Source organism: Sinocyclocheilus grahami, unplaced genomic scaffold (genome assembly GCF_001515645.1).
Source record: "Sinocyclocheilus grahami isolate Dianchi unplaced genomic scaffold, SAMN03320097.WGS_v1.1 scaffold53.1, whole genome shotgun sequence".
Lineage (NCBI taxonomy): Eukaryota > Metazoa > Chordata > Actinopteri > Cypriniformes > Cyprinidae > Sinocyclocheilus > Sinocyclocheilus grahami.
This window is the reverse complement of record NW_015505232.1, coordinates 1,511,085-1,525,278: the sequence shown is the minus strand read 5'-3', so window position 1 is coordinate 1,525,278 and position 14,194 is coordinate 1,511,085. Positions and strand designations below refer to the sequence as shown.

General features: G+C 37.7%; 1 long non-coding RNA gene across 2 annotated transcripts; it reads right to left on the bottom strand.

Moving 5' to 3' along the window:
* Positions 1-2,631: 2,631 nt before the first annotated feature.
* Positions 2,632-11,064, bottom strand: LOC107583440 (uncharacterized). 2 transcript variants are annotated; one of them, XR_001609040.1, is made up of 4 exons: positions 10,932-11,064; positions 3,700-3,770; positions 3,523-3,618; positions 2,632-3,154 (listed from the first exon to the last, which is right to left on the bottom strand). It is a non-coding gene; the product is annotated as an uncharacterized lncRNA (long non-coding RNA). The 2 variants fall into 2 exon arrangements; XR_001609041.1 differs by lacking the exon at positions 10,932-11,064 and adding an exon at positions 4,100-4,146.
* Positions 11,065-14,194: the final 3,130 nt, after the last annotated feature.

The window sequence follows — 14,194 nt, the reverse complement described above, 5'->3', positions numbered from 1 at the left end:
GTTCTCATAAAAGATCAAAAAATCTCAAGGCTTGATGAAAAATGACAAGACCCGATACACTATTTTCCTATCAGACACCGAAAGTGCACCGAAGGTTCAGTTTCAATGGAGCTTGAAATAGTATCATGCAAATTGCGCATCTCTCATTTGAAACTAAACAAATCATTTTCTCAGAAGTATGGTGAGAGCTGTAATATTCTCTTTCCACGCTGAACTCGTGCGTGCGCGCTCGATCGTAGCCTACCCCACGTGCGTGATGCGAATTCAGCCGGGGGATGTTCGACGGAATACGCCGGTTAACGCAAAATGACTCCAGACAGAAAATATGATGAAGATATAATTCTCAACTCTTGATTCTTATTCATTGGATTTCTCAGTGTGACTTCCAGACAATTTTGCATCAGAAAGAATTGCTATTTTCTCCCTGAAAGAAACCCCATTTTCAAAACACAGAAGTGCAAATGCAAATATAAATGGCACTGCCAAAATGCCAGAAGATTACATCATAATTTTCGCTTTTTGCTTGTTTATTCATAGTCCTAAGTGAAACAGGCAGAGCTGGGAGTGGGGATCAGACCACAATAGTCCAATGATTGAAAGCCAATTAGAGAGACACAACATCATCTACATTCTAGCCTACCTTCAGCCCCACTGTAAGCAATACTATCCTCAAAAGCTTCTGCCGTGCCGAACACACCCAACTATTTTCCGACAAGGACCTAAAGTTGCTGTCTTGGATCTGAATTTAGGACTGTGCAATTAATCGCATTCGATTGTCATGCGCATCTCGTCAGTAAAGCCGGTTCCATGATTGGTAGTAAATTGCCATCACCTGCTTTCAGATGGAGCGGCATTTAGGCAATTATCGCATTCATAATCGCAGATGAATCGCATTCGATTATGAACGCGATATTGCCTTGCTTGTCAGTGAACTATGGCTCTGTGTATTAAATGCCGCTTCATCTGAAAGCAGGTGATGGTGATTTACTACCAATCACGGAACCGGTTTTACTGACGGGATGCACTTGACAAATCGCATGTGATTAATTGCACAGCCCTATCTGAACTTATTTATTTTTCTGAGAAATCTGCGGGTGGCTGGGGAGAAATAAACAACCACTTGTGGCTCCTGATGAGAGTACCTTCACTAGCAATTACTCTCTAAATATAGCCAAAGCAAATTGCATGAATTAGACCGTTTCTCTGTGCAGCTCAAAAATAATCTACCTATTATGAAGGCCACTAAATCCGGAGTGAAAATTAATTGCTGTTCAGGATCAAACGGACCACACTGTACCGACCCTCTTGTAGGTGATGCCATAAAACAAATACGAAAAGAAAACCGTTTGGTGATATTCTTAGCTTTAATGTCTTTACCTCTTAACAGTATGTGTATATTGCCTTAGGTGGAGAGGTGTGTATAGCAGAAGACAGCATTCACATAGTGATATATAGAATTTAGCTTTTATTTCCACACAACCATGGTCAGTGGAAATTAAGTGACAGACAGCACACACTTTGTCCCTATGGAGTAATCTGGGGTTAAGTGCTTTGATCGATGGTAGGGTACAAGGGGCTAAAGGCCCCCCCCCCCCGAGGTAAAAGGCACTTTTGATTTTATTTTCTCCCAAAACACTTCATATAGCAGCAGCACAGCGACATTTTTCAGATCCATGAAGTCATGGAGTGCAATGGCAAAAGACTGATTGTCACGTAATTTGATCTAAAATATTGCAGTTTTATGAAGCTTTAGATGACAATATGTTATGAAAAACTAAAAGACATGAAATAGAAACAATACACTTTGTTCCTTAAAGGTATTCCCTGGAGAAAGCAATATTATGGATAGAGGACTTGTATTTTAGCCAGAAGCTTTGGTTTGAAGTTAAAAACATCTTAATGAATTTGTTTGTTACAAACATGCAGCTTTTCACTTCATAAGACATTAATTGATGGACTGGAGTCGTGTGGATTACTGTGATGTTTTTATCAGCTGTTTGGACTCTTATTCTGATGGAACCCATTCACTGTAGAGGATCCTTCGGTGAGCAAACGTTGTCATGCTAAATTGCTCCAAATCTGTTCCCATAAAGAAACAAACTCGTCTTGGATGGCCTGAGGGTGAGCACATTTTCAGAAAAAAAATATTTTTGGGTGAACTACTATAAGTAGGTCTTTTAGCTTATTGTACCCCATTAAAGCACACCGATCATCCTTTGCAAAATAAACTGCGAAAACTTATGACTGCAGCATTTATTCTTGAAACAGAGATGAGCAGATAAATGTCATACACTCTTAAAAATTAAGGTGCTTCACGATGCCATAGAAGAACATTTTTGTCTAAATGGTTCCATAAAGAACCTTTAACATCTGAAGAACCTTTCTGTTTCACAAAAGGTTCTTTGTGGCGAAAGAAGGTTCTTCAGATTACAAAAAGGTAAGAAAGAGATGGTTCTTTAAAGAACCTTTGACTGAATGGTTCTTTGTGGAACCAAAAATGGTTCTTCTATGGCATCGCTTGAAGAACCTTTTGAAGCACCTTTATTTGTAAGAGTGTAGTGAGATCTTAACAGTATGAGTTCTCTCACAATAGTGCAAATAAACGCTGGGTGTTTACACATAACTCACAACTCACACATAACATAAAAGACAAATATGTTCGAGAAAATTGAGGTTTGTTGAAGAAAATATCTTGCTAAGACCCTGTGAGATAAACCCCAGACACAGTTTGCTCACAAAAGTTGCTTTATTTAAAGCTACTTTTATCAAGTTGATGCAAGCTATAGGTGTTAGGTTAGTAAAATAAGACTTTTTCAATTTCTTCATCTGGGTTTCTGACTGTGGGGTGCGACGCTGCATAGCTCGGGAACAAAAGCCTTTCCTCAGTACAAACAGCAGTTCATTCGTCTCTGAAAAGCCTCTGTTCAATAATGTGAACGTGGCTAATGGAAGCGTTCCCTTCCACATTCGCATCAAAACGCTCCCAGGTGGAGCGGCTCAACCAGCACTGATGTGAGAAAAATGTTCCCTGTCTTTCAAAACAATCTACATAATTTACCCAACTCACTAGATCTGTTTAATATTGATGTGGTTTGGAATTTTGTGGGAAAGGGTTTATTGATGTGTGTGTCAATGAGACAGAAACGGAGGAGCTCTGTAAAGTAAACACAAAGGTTTGGAGTTAAACATCAACACCGTCTTAGAATGTCAGAGACAGTATCACGGTGACATCTTTATGTTTTTAACTTATGCTTTCTTAGAACTGTTTCTAGATACTTTTTTGCCTGTCTTGGGCATGGAACATACCTCACAATAATACACAGAAGCAAATGCTTAGACAGTACATACTTCTGTATAATCTGAAAACTGTAGGGGTCTATAGAGTTACCTTCAAATATCTTGAAAGGGATAGTTCAGCCAAAAATGAACATTCTGTCATCATTTACTCACCTTCATGTTATTTCAAAATGCATGTCTGACTTTCTTCTGTGAAACATAAAATGAAGATATTTTAGGGAATACCTCAGTGGGTGTTTTTTTTTTTTTTGGTCCATACAATGGAAGTCAATAGGCTCCAGTGTTGTTTGGTTCCCAACGTTCCTCACAATTTTTCATGTTCTGAAGAAGAAAGTAAGTCATACAAGTTTAGAATGACATGAGGGTGAATAAACTGTGACAGAATTTTTGGCTGAACTATACCTTTCAACTTGCACCGTCTCAACAAGCAGCTGACAGGGTTGTGCACCATCCAGAAATGAATTGAATATGAACTGAGGAAGCAAAAAGAATTGCAAGTGGAATTTAAATGCAGGGAAGTTTGAATAATGTTTTTTTTTTAAAGTTGTTCTGAAAAATGTTTTTAAAAATGGAAGGCTTATATAAGAGAATGATTTCTCTTTCTGTCATTCCAATTCAATTCATATTCTGAGGGCCTTTCCCAGTACCCATAGTCTTGGCCACTTGAGAGCGCATGCACATTACAAAAAGTGTGCAAGACTGTCCCAGGACTGAAAATTTCAAAATTTCACAGCCCCAAACCCCCCCCCAGGTTCCATTGTCAATAGCTTTTATCAAGTTGATACATGTACCTTCAACATACCTTCAACATACTTTGGCCCTGTTTACACCCAGGGACTGTTTCAAAAAAGACGCTAAGAAAAGCGGGGATTAAAGTCCTGACTTGAAATAACCTAACAAATCAATCAGGGCTAAAGCGGTTCCATAAAAGGACTATTTAAGTTCATGCAATCTCACTAATTTGATCCAGGTTCAGGGAGTCAGGATAATTTGATGTGCACGCTTCTTAAGCAGCCCTTAATATCGATCATGGATCAAACTGATCTACCATGGCAAACAGTGAATATATTTGTGCTGTTTAATGCATTTGAGACATTGGGCCCTATCATACATGTGGCGCAAGTGTTTTTGCTAGTTTCAGCCCGACGCAGTTCTCATTTTCCCATCCTGCACCACGTTGTTTAAATAGCAAATGCATTTGTGCATTGTCTGTAATCACCCAGAACAAACTCTATCAACCATATACTCTAGCAACACCGCAGCAACTGCATAGCAAGAGCCTAGCAACCACCCAGAATATCCTAGCAACACTTTAGCAAACATCTAGAACATCTAACTGACCAAACCATTTCCGTTTTTTAAACAAGACTTTAAGACAAGCCAGCATAAATTTGTCTTTCAAACTTTTCAATCTAGTTATTACAGTTTTTCTTACAGGTTTTTTTTTTCCAACTTCTTACATTTTCAAAACGTTGCCTCTTTTTTTTCTTCAAAACTTTACACACAAATCCAAGAATTGCACACACAAAATGCCTCACATCTCTTGCAAAATGAAGCACTGCATTCAAAATATCACAAACACATCTCAAAAGCAAACATCTGCACACACCTTTGCAATAATATTAATCCCTGTTAGATTTTTGTGTGTTACATAGAGAATTGTGTGTTGCGTTTTGCAAAAAGTGTTTTATGAAATTGAAAACGGAGTCAAAGGCTGAGAATTAGTGTATGGTATGGTTTTGCAGATTTGGTGTGTGGTTCTGGTGTTTGAGTGTCAGGTTTCAGAAATTGTGTGACAAGTAAAGATTTTGTGTGTAAGCAGCTGGAAAAACTGTAAACGCTTACACAATTCAAATACACAGATGACTTTCCTGCCCAGTGAACACTGAGATCAATAACACTGTAACAACTCTTACTAGGATTCAGGAATTATTTTTGCAGCTCAATGTCTATTACAGTTTACATAAATTAAATTACATATACAGATGTATAATTCAGCAATGAACTTTTGGGGAAAAAATCATTTTCATTTTACTACTGTAAAGTAATCTTGCAGTAGATGAAAAGCACTAGAAAAGTTCAAATACCAAAGAATTGTATGAACTTGGCATGCACCACAATACAGTACAGTAAAAAAAATAAATATGTAAATTTAGCATCATCTGCACATTTGGCCAAATTTCATTACAGTATCCAGTACTATAGCAGTTTCTTGGTCTCCTGACACAAGACAAGCTATATCTCTAGGCAGTCATTTCTCAGTTCTGCAAAAATGAAGTACACCACAAAAAATGGTTACAAATAAAATTTGACAGTCACACGCTTGAAGGTGTACAACACGAGCTAGTTTACTGTACATATAGAATAGTGAAATTTCAATTATCTAATGTACTGGTACTGTAATTAGGCCTATACTGTATGTGTAAGTATATAAACCCCTGTAGATGATTGGCTCAGCTCTCTCCTCTCTCCGTTGTTAGGATGCAGAGATTCTGATTGGCGTGTCATCAGTTTTGCTACCTAATGTTTAACTTACTCATTGTTAAACTTTTTGAGAAATGTGTCTTTGTTTTGAAAACTGAATTAATGGTTTGGGGGGGAAAAGTGCCAACTAAAATCAGTTATATTAACAATCGAGGAAACTGCAATACGACTAGATTCTTTTACAATTTACAAGTACAATTTACATATGTGGTTTCAACAACCAGATGCATTTACACTTGTCCAGTTTCGTCTGGAATGCGGCCCAGAGACAACCTCCTGAAGTGGTTTGAGCAATCGAATTAAATCCACCTTGAAACCGTTTCCCTCTGGGCCTCTTCGTTAATTTTTGGCCGAAAAATTTTATGTTTTGAAATTGTAAAAATCGCACGCAAACAGGTTTGTATTTATGGTTTATGGGGACATCCCATAGGCTTAATGGTTTTTATACTGTACAAACCGTATTTTCTATTGCCCTACACCAACCCTACCCCTAAACCTACCCCTCACAGGAAACGTTCTGCATTTTTAGATTTTCAAAAAAACTCATTCTGAATTATTTATAAGTACACTCTTAAAAATAAAGGTGCTTCACGATGCCATAGAAGAACCTTTTTGTCTAAATGGTTCCATAAAGAACCTTTAACATCTGAAGAACCTTTCTGTTTCACAAAAGGTTCTTTGTGGCGAAAGAAGGTTCTTCAGATTACAAAAAGGTAAGAAAGAGATGGTTCTTTAAAGAACCTTTGACTGAATGGTTCTTTGTGGAACCAAAAATGGTTCTTCTATGGCATCGCTTGAAGAACCTTTTGAAGCACCTTTATTTGTAAGAGTGTAGTGAGATCTTAACAGTATGAGTTCTCTCACAATAGTGCAAATAAACGCTGGGTGTTTACACATAACTCACAACTCACACATAACATAAAAGACAAATATGTTCGAGAAAATTGAGGTTTGTTGAAGAAAATATCTTGCTAAGACCCTGTGAGATAAACCCCAGACACAGTTTGCTCACAAAAGTTGCTTTATTTAAAGCTACTTTTATCAAGTTGATGCAAGCTATAGGTGTTAGGTTAGTAAAATAAGACTTTTTCAATTTCTTCATCTGGGTTTCTGACTGTGGGGTGCGACGCTGCATAGCTCGGGAACAAAAGCCTTTCCTCAGTACAAACAGCAGTTCATTCGTCTCTGAAAAGCCTCTGTTCAATAATGTGAACGTGGCTAATGGAAGCGTTCCCTTCCACATTCGCATCAAAACGCTCCCAGGTGGAGCGGCTCAACCAGCACTGATGTGAGAAAAATGTTCCCTGTCTTTCAAAACAATCTACATAATTTACCCAACTCACTAGATCTGTTTAATATTGATGTGGTTTGGAATTTTGTGGGAAAGGGTTTATTGATGTGTGTGTCAATGAGACAGAAACGGAGGAGCTCTGTAAAGTAAACACAAAGGTTTGGAGTTAAACATCAACACCGTCTTAGAATGTCAGAGACAGTATCACGGTGACATCTTTATGTTTTTAACTTATGCTTTCTTAGAACTGTTTCTAGATACTTTTTTGCCTGTCTTGGGCATGGAACATACCTCACAATAATACACAGAAGCAAATGCTTAGACAGTACATACTTCTGTATAATCTCAAAACTGTAGGGGTCTATAGAGTTACCTTCAAATATCTTGAAAGGGATAGTTCAGCCAAAAATGAACATTCTGTCATCATTTACTCACCTTCATGTTATTTCAAAATGCATGTCTGACTTTCTTCTGTGAAACATAAAATGAAGATATTTTAGGGAATACCTCATTTTAGGGAAGTCAATAGGCTCCAGTGTTGTTTGGTTCCCAACGTTCCTCACAATTTTTCATGTTCTGAAGAAGAAAGTAAGTCATACAAGTTTGGAATGACATGAGGGTGAATAAACTGTGACAGAATTTTTGGCTGAACTATACCTTTCAACTTGGCAGGGTTGTGCACCATCCAGAAATGAATTGAATATGAACTGAGGAAGCAAAAAGAATTGCAAGTGGAATTAAAATGCAGGGAAGTTTGAATAATGTTTTTTTTTTTAAGTTGTTCTGAAAAATGTTTTTAAAAATGGAAGGCTTATATAAGAGAATGATTTCTCTTTCTGTCATTCCAATTCAATTCATATTCTGAGGGCCTTTCCCAGTACCCATAGTCTTGGCCACTTGAGAGCGCATGCACATTACAAAAAGTGTGCAAGACTGTCCCAGGACTGAAAAAGCACATTAGTGATATAGCGATATTTCAACAAAATTTCACAGCCCCAAACCCCCCCCAGGTTCCATTGTCAATAGCTTTTATCAAGTTGATACCAACTATACCTTCAACATACTTTGGGAGTTCTGCAAAAATGAAGTACACCACAAAAAATGGTTACAAATAAAATTTGACAGTCACACGCTTGAAGGTGTACAACACGAGCTAGTTTACTGTACATATAGAATAGTGAAATTTCAATTATCTAATGTACTGGTACTGTAATTAGGCCTATACTGTATGTGTAAGTATATAAACCCCTGTAGATGATTGGCTCAGCTCTCTCCTCTCTCCGTTGTTAGGATGCAGAGATTCTGATTGGCGTGTCATCAGTTTTGCTACCTAATGTTTAACTTACTCATTGTTAAACTTTTTGAGAAATGTGTCTTTGTTTTGAAAACTGAATTAATGGTTTGGGGGGGAAAAGTGCCAACTAAAATCAGTTATATTAACAATCGAGGAAACTGCAATACGACTAGATTCTTTTACAATTTACAAGTACAATTTACATATGTGGTTTCAACAACCAGATGCATTTACACTTGTCCAGTTTCGTCTGGAATGCGGCCCAGAGACAACCTCCTGAAGTGGTTTGAGCAATCGAATTAAATCCACCTTGAAACCGTTTCCCTCTGGGCCTCTTCGTTAATTTTTGGCCGAAAAATTTTATGTTTTGAAATTGTAAAAATCGCACGCAAACAGGTTTGTATTTATGGTTTATGGGGACATCCCATAGGCTTAATGGTTTTTATACTGTACAAACCGTATTTTCTATTGCCCTACACCAACCCTACCCCTAAACCTACCCCTCACAGGAAACGTTCTGCATTTTTAGATTTTCAAAAAAACTCATTCTGAATTATTTATAAGCCTTTTTAATTACGGGGGCACTGAAAATGTCCTCATAAATCACCTTCTCATTGTAATACCTATGGTTGTAATACCTATGTCATACCCATGTTATTATACAAATTTGTGTCCTCATAAACCACATAAACATGCACACACACACACACATACATACATACATACATACACACAGAACCTGATACTTATCTAACCAAAAATATCTAAACCTTGACAAAACGTAGTCTTTTAGAATGTCTAAATATATATCTAAATGCAAAACCTGATTAAATAAAGAAATTATGTCTAAAAAAACAAAGGGAATCTAAAAGCTTCTGTATATATTGATATAGGGAGTTATACAGGAGGTTATGCTACATTACGGGGTTTTTTTACGCCTCCAGATGGCAGAATTCTCACTTCAAAAAATGGATTTTAAACGCCTTCACACTATTTTAATGTGAAATATTGTATCTATTAAAAAAATTATACAGAAATGAAGAAATAAAAAAATATATTAATTCTAATGGAAAAAATAGGTCATTAAACTTTTATAAATATTGCATAGTACCATAAACATCCCTCAAAATTATAAATAAGAATCAAAAAATATTATTGAACAAAAATGTATTACATTGATTTTCCTGAAAGAAAAAGAAAAAAAAGTTACTTTTTGAGGCTTCGGTCACTTTTGACCGCGAAGGAGACAAAAGTGACTCCCAAACGAAGAGGCCCAGAGGGTTAAGCCCAAAACACACTGCACGATTTTCGGCTGTCCCAGATGAAAGACTGGCATCATGAAACAAACGCGGTGATTTCTGTGATCGTGGCTCCTGATCGGTGGTCCTGTGTCATACAGTGAGAGAAGTTCAAAGGCGGCCGTTGTCACGGTCTTGCGACCAAAGACAGCCTACGATTATTTTCTGACTGTGTCAGTGTTTGCTGCTACGATCTACGTTTACTGACCAGCCAATAAAAAAGCGATATGAAATCAAGACACGGCGACAAAACATAAAACTGCTTACCTCAAGCTCTTATGCCTTCCTCTTTCACCACTTCCACTTTTTTTCAGCACACATGAAAACTTCAACTACTAAAGTGTGTTTCATGCTCTTTTTGTTTACCACTAGCACATGCTGATGACGTTTTATTCTTCTATAGTAGTTAGCATGTTGTAACCGAGTATATTAGACGCACGTGACGTCGCACAGTGTGATCTGCAATGATCTTCTAGGATTGCTAAAATCGTGGTCTTTTCACAATCGGATAGCTATCCAATCGGAGAAAATGCATTAAGTGACCAGGTGTAAACAGGCCCTTTGTCTATAACAAAAATGTAAGATGATATGTTTCGGCAGACTTTCAAAATTACATTTGGCTTAATAAAACAAAAATATACAGTTACGACTTTTTTCATTTGATTTAGTTACGCTGGATTTGCATCAAATACAAGATGATTTTCGGTAATCAAAATCTGGCAGCAACAGCACAATTTTACGCTTGGGCAAGAAATTCACAGACATCTATTCTTGCTCATGAAATCAACCTCATGCCAATAAACCAATGATGAGAAACCGCAACAGAAATGGTGATTCATAGCAATAAAGCACAGGCACCAAAGCTGTTGTGGATCCATTCACATGAATCCCTCTGTAACTGGTACAGATTGGCAAAAGATGAATGCCATGTGGCATATAAATTATTTATGGATAGTTACATACCTATTCCCAACATTTTATCATGTAAGCCTTATGCTACACCTTAAATGACAAGGGAATTAGAAGTAATGTTAATATTTAGCCAGTCCCTGAACTCATTCTCTCAAATGATTTGAGTATGCTGAGCATTCCCAGCTTATTTAGACAGAACACTCCTTGTAAGTGGTCAAGTGCAAAAACAGCAAGTGTGGATATTGGGACAGATAGTTTCACACTCATTAATTCTGTCTTATTTATACTATAGCACCCCTTGTGGTGGTCTGACATGTTCCAGATCTCAACAAGTCACAAATTCGAGCTCACGTACCTGTCTCATGTCCTTGTGTAGATTACGTTTTCAGGCCTTAACTGTCGAAAAGCATGTTAATGCTGTTTAAGGTGACCGAGGGAGTAATTATCACTCTAAACAGCCATTGAGCGTTCATGCAGAGCCGCGTGAGCATCGCACCCGCCTCGGTGTGATCTTCATCTCAATTAACTCCTCCCCTGTCATCAGTGCTCTAATTATGACAACCAGGTGCAAACAGCATGTAATCCTGTTTGTCACTCCCTGATCGGGGTTTTCAAACCTCTCATATTTATCATGTGAGCTGGAAGGGGAGGTGAGTTTTTGTAAGCCTCTGTGCCTGGGGCAAACGCAGGTGGGAAGGAGAGTGAAAAGAATCACACATGTGCGCCGATGCCCTTTTCCCCGGTGGGCTTCGTCCCCTGAATTATTCTTCTGTGTGACGACTGTCATGAGCCACGTGGTGGTGGCAAGGGCCAGCCTTTGATCCTTGTGACGTGCATCAGGAGAGATCCACTGAGACGGGCACATGATAGTCAGCTCTCCGGCGAGTGTGTGTTTTTGGGGTTTGTGGGGGGCTCAGGATGGGAGGAAGGGCTGACAGTGGCCTCTTTTCCCTGCAAGCCTCGGGCCTGGTGCAGAACATACATGAATAAATCAACATGCTCTAAAAGAGGACACGCGCACAACTTCAAATCAAGCTTCTAAAGTTTGGCACATTTTTTCGATCTGCAGTGCATGTTTGCTTCCTTCTCATTTCATTGAGTTGTCATTTGCTGGCGTTACTTATGCCTAACTCAACATATTTTTACAAGCTAGAATACATCCTGCCATTCAACCATTGGCTAATATGATAATTTACACTACTTTTCATTAAGAAATTAATGATTTTATTCAGCAAGGATGCATTAAATTGATCAAAAGTGACAGTTGAGACATTTGTAGTGTTACAAAATATTTTATTTCAAATAAATGTTTCATCAAAGAATCCTGTTTCCTCCTAAATATTAAGCAGCACAACTGTTTTCAACATTGCTAATAATCATAAATGTTTCTTGAGCACCAAATCAGCATATTAGAATGATTTCTGAAGGATCATGCTTTACAACAGATGATTTAAACTGTAATGATTTAAACTGTAATAATATTTCACATTATTAGTGTAACCCTGGGTAAATTAAGCCTTTGCATTATTTCTAGTGTGATTAATCCCTGTGTGTTTTGATTGTAGACATTCACGTTTAAAGGGGTCATATGCTGCTGCTAAAAAGAACATTATTTTGTGTATTTGGTGTAATGAAATGTGTTTATGCAGTTTAAAGTTCAAAAAACACATTATTTTCCACATACTGTACATTATTGTTTCTCCTCTATGCCCTGCCTTTTTGAAACGCGTAGATTTTTACAACGCTCATTGGTCTGAAAATGCGAGGGGTGCTGTGATTGGCCAGCTATCCAGTGCGTTGTGATTGACCGAATACCTCAAGCGTATGACGGAAATGTTACGCCCCTCACATACTGTTGATGCCGTGTCTGGCCGGAGCAATGAGACAAAAACATTAAAACCCATTACAAACGAGGCATTTGTTGCATCCAGTGGGGACATAATTACTGATTATAATGACTTATACAGTCTTTTTACGCGTTGCGTTGCATTGCATCGCGCCGCGTAAACATAAAACTCTGTCTGCATTTGTGATCGGAGAAATGACAAACAACAAGTGCTACTCTACTGCCCAAAACTCGTGTTTGAATCATCAGTGGCAAATCCTTTAAATGAAAACGTACTTACGTGAGTCAGAACTGCCGGCATTGTAGTCTAACGTTACTCTCCCAGGATCAGTAAACAGTCCTCCATAAAATGTGCTGCACACATCTGGATATTTGGGTTAAACTGTTCTGGAACAGTGTTGTAAATACAACTTAACCACTGATTTGTAGTCGTGTCCTCTTTTGGAAGACCAAACAAAGTAGTTTCGCTTTCACAACGACGCACACAGCGTCTTCACGACATGGCTGCAGCATCAACAATACTACAGTGAGAATAAAAGTTACGCCTTCTTTCTTTGCGTGAATATTTGGGCGGCGTTATGCAAATCTTCCCACATAGTGAGGTAGATATGTGGGGGCGTGTTAGAACGAGCCATTTTAGGTAGGTGTGGCTGGCTCTGAACTTTTATAAAGAATATCTCTTTGGATTTGAGACTTTAGTCTTTGCAACTTTACAGATCTTCTTTATGCACCAAGAGCTTGTAACACTCCAAAGAGAAAGGAAAAATTTAAATCGCATCATATGACCACTTTAAGTTCGTTATTGTGTTTATTTTTAAGAGTGGTCACCTATATAACCTTCAGTATGCAAATATGGGTAGGCAAAATCATTCGTTTTGATCGGTTTGTAAATGTAATGGTCCCACCCCCTTAACTGGTTGGTGGATTCTGATTGGTGGATAAAGATCCTTTTTAAGGGGAGAACCGTTGAATGGGAGGGGGAGAAGAGAGAGAGAAGACTCGAGTTTCGTTTGATCCGCGATTGTTACAGTGTCTTAATCTTGCTATTTTGTTATAAAGTAGGTGTTTTCAGCAAGAAAACATCTGGAAGCCAGTTGTTACAGTGTCTATTTATTGACATTTATATGTTTATTGAGATTTGACTATTTATTTATTCACTTATTTATTTTGATAATAAAACATTATAGTTTTTATTCTTACCCATACTTACCTGAGGCCTGTACCATGATGGTAAATGAACAAATTCAGAGTTACAGGATTAGTTTCGAGTTGACAAAAGCAAACCACTCCGATCCGGCTTTGTTGATACCATGATGCTGATCATCAACTTTCTTTGTCAACTCAGGCTTTGATCCTGAGTTTGTGGAGCAGGTGCACATGAATGTGTGACATCACTGGCGAATAGCCAATCACGAGCCTTGGTTAAAGGTTATTGGTTTTGCTAAAGGTTAAGAGATTGGAGAATATGATGAATTTAAATGCATTTACAATGAAAAAAGTACTTGTTTATGAAAGAGGACAAATAAAAGAAAATATCTTGCTTTATCAGTGCAGTCACAAGTGAAATTGTTATACAGCGATAGAGACTCGAACATGTCATTTTTAAAGCATTATCTATTGATTCTACAGCTTATTTATATTACATATTACATACATGGAATAATATAAATCATATAATTATATAAATCATATAAAATAACTCTAAGTAATTATCATTAAAGCCAGACATTTTTTTAGTACTAACCTTTAATTTGGAGCAAGTTAAACTGAGG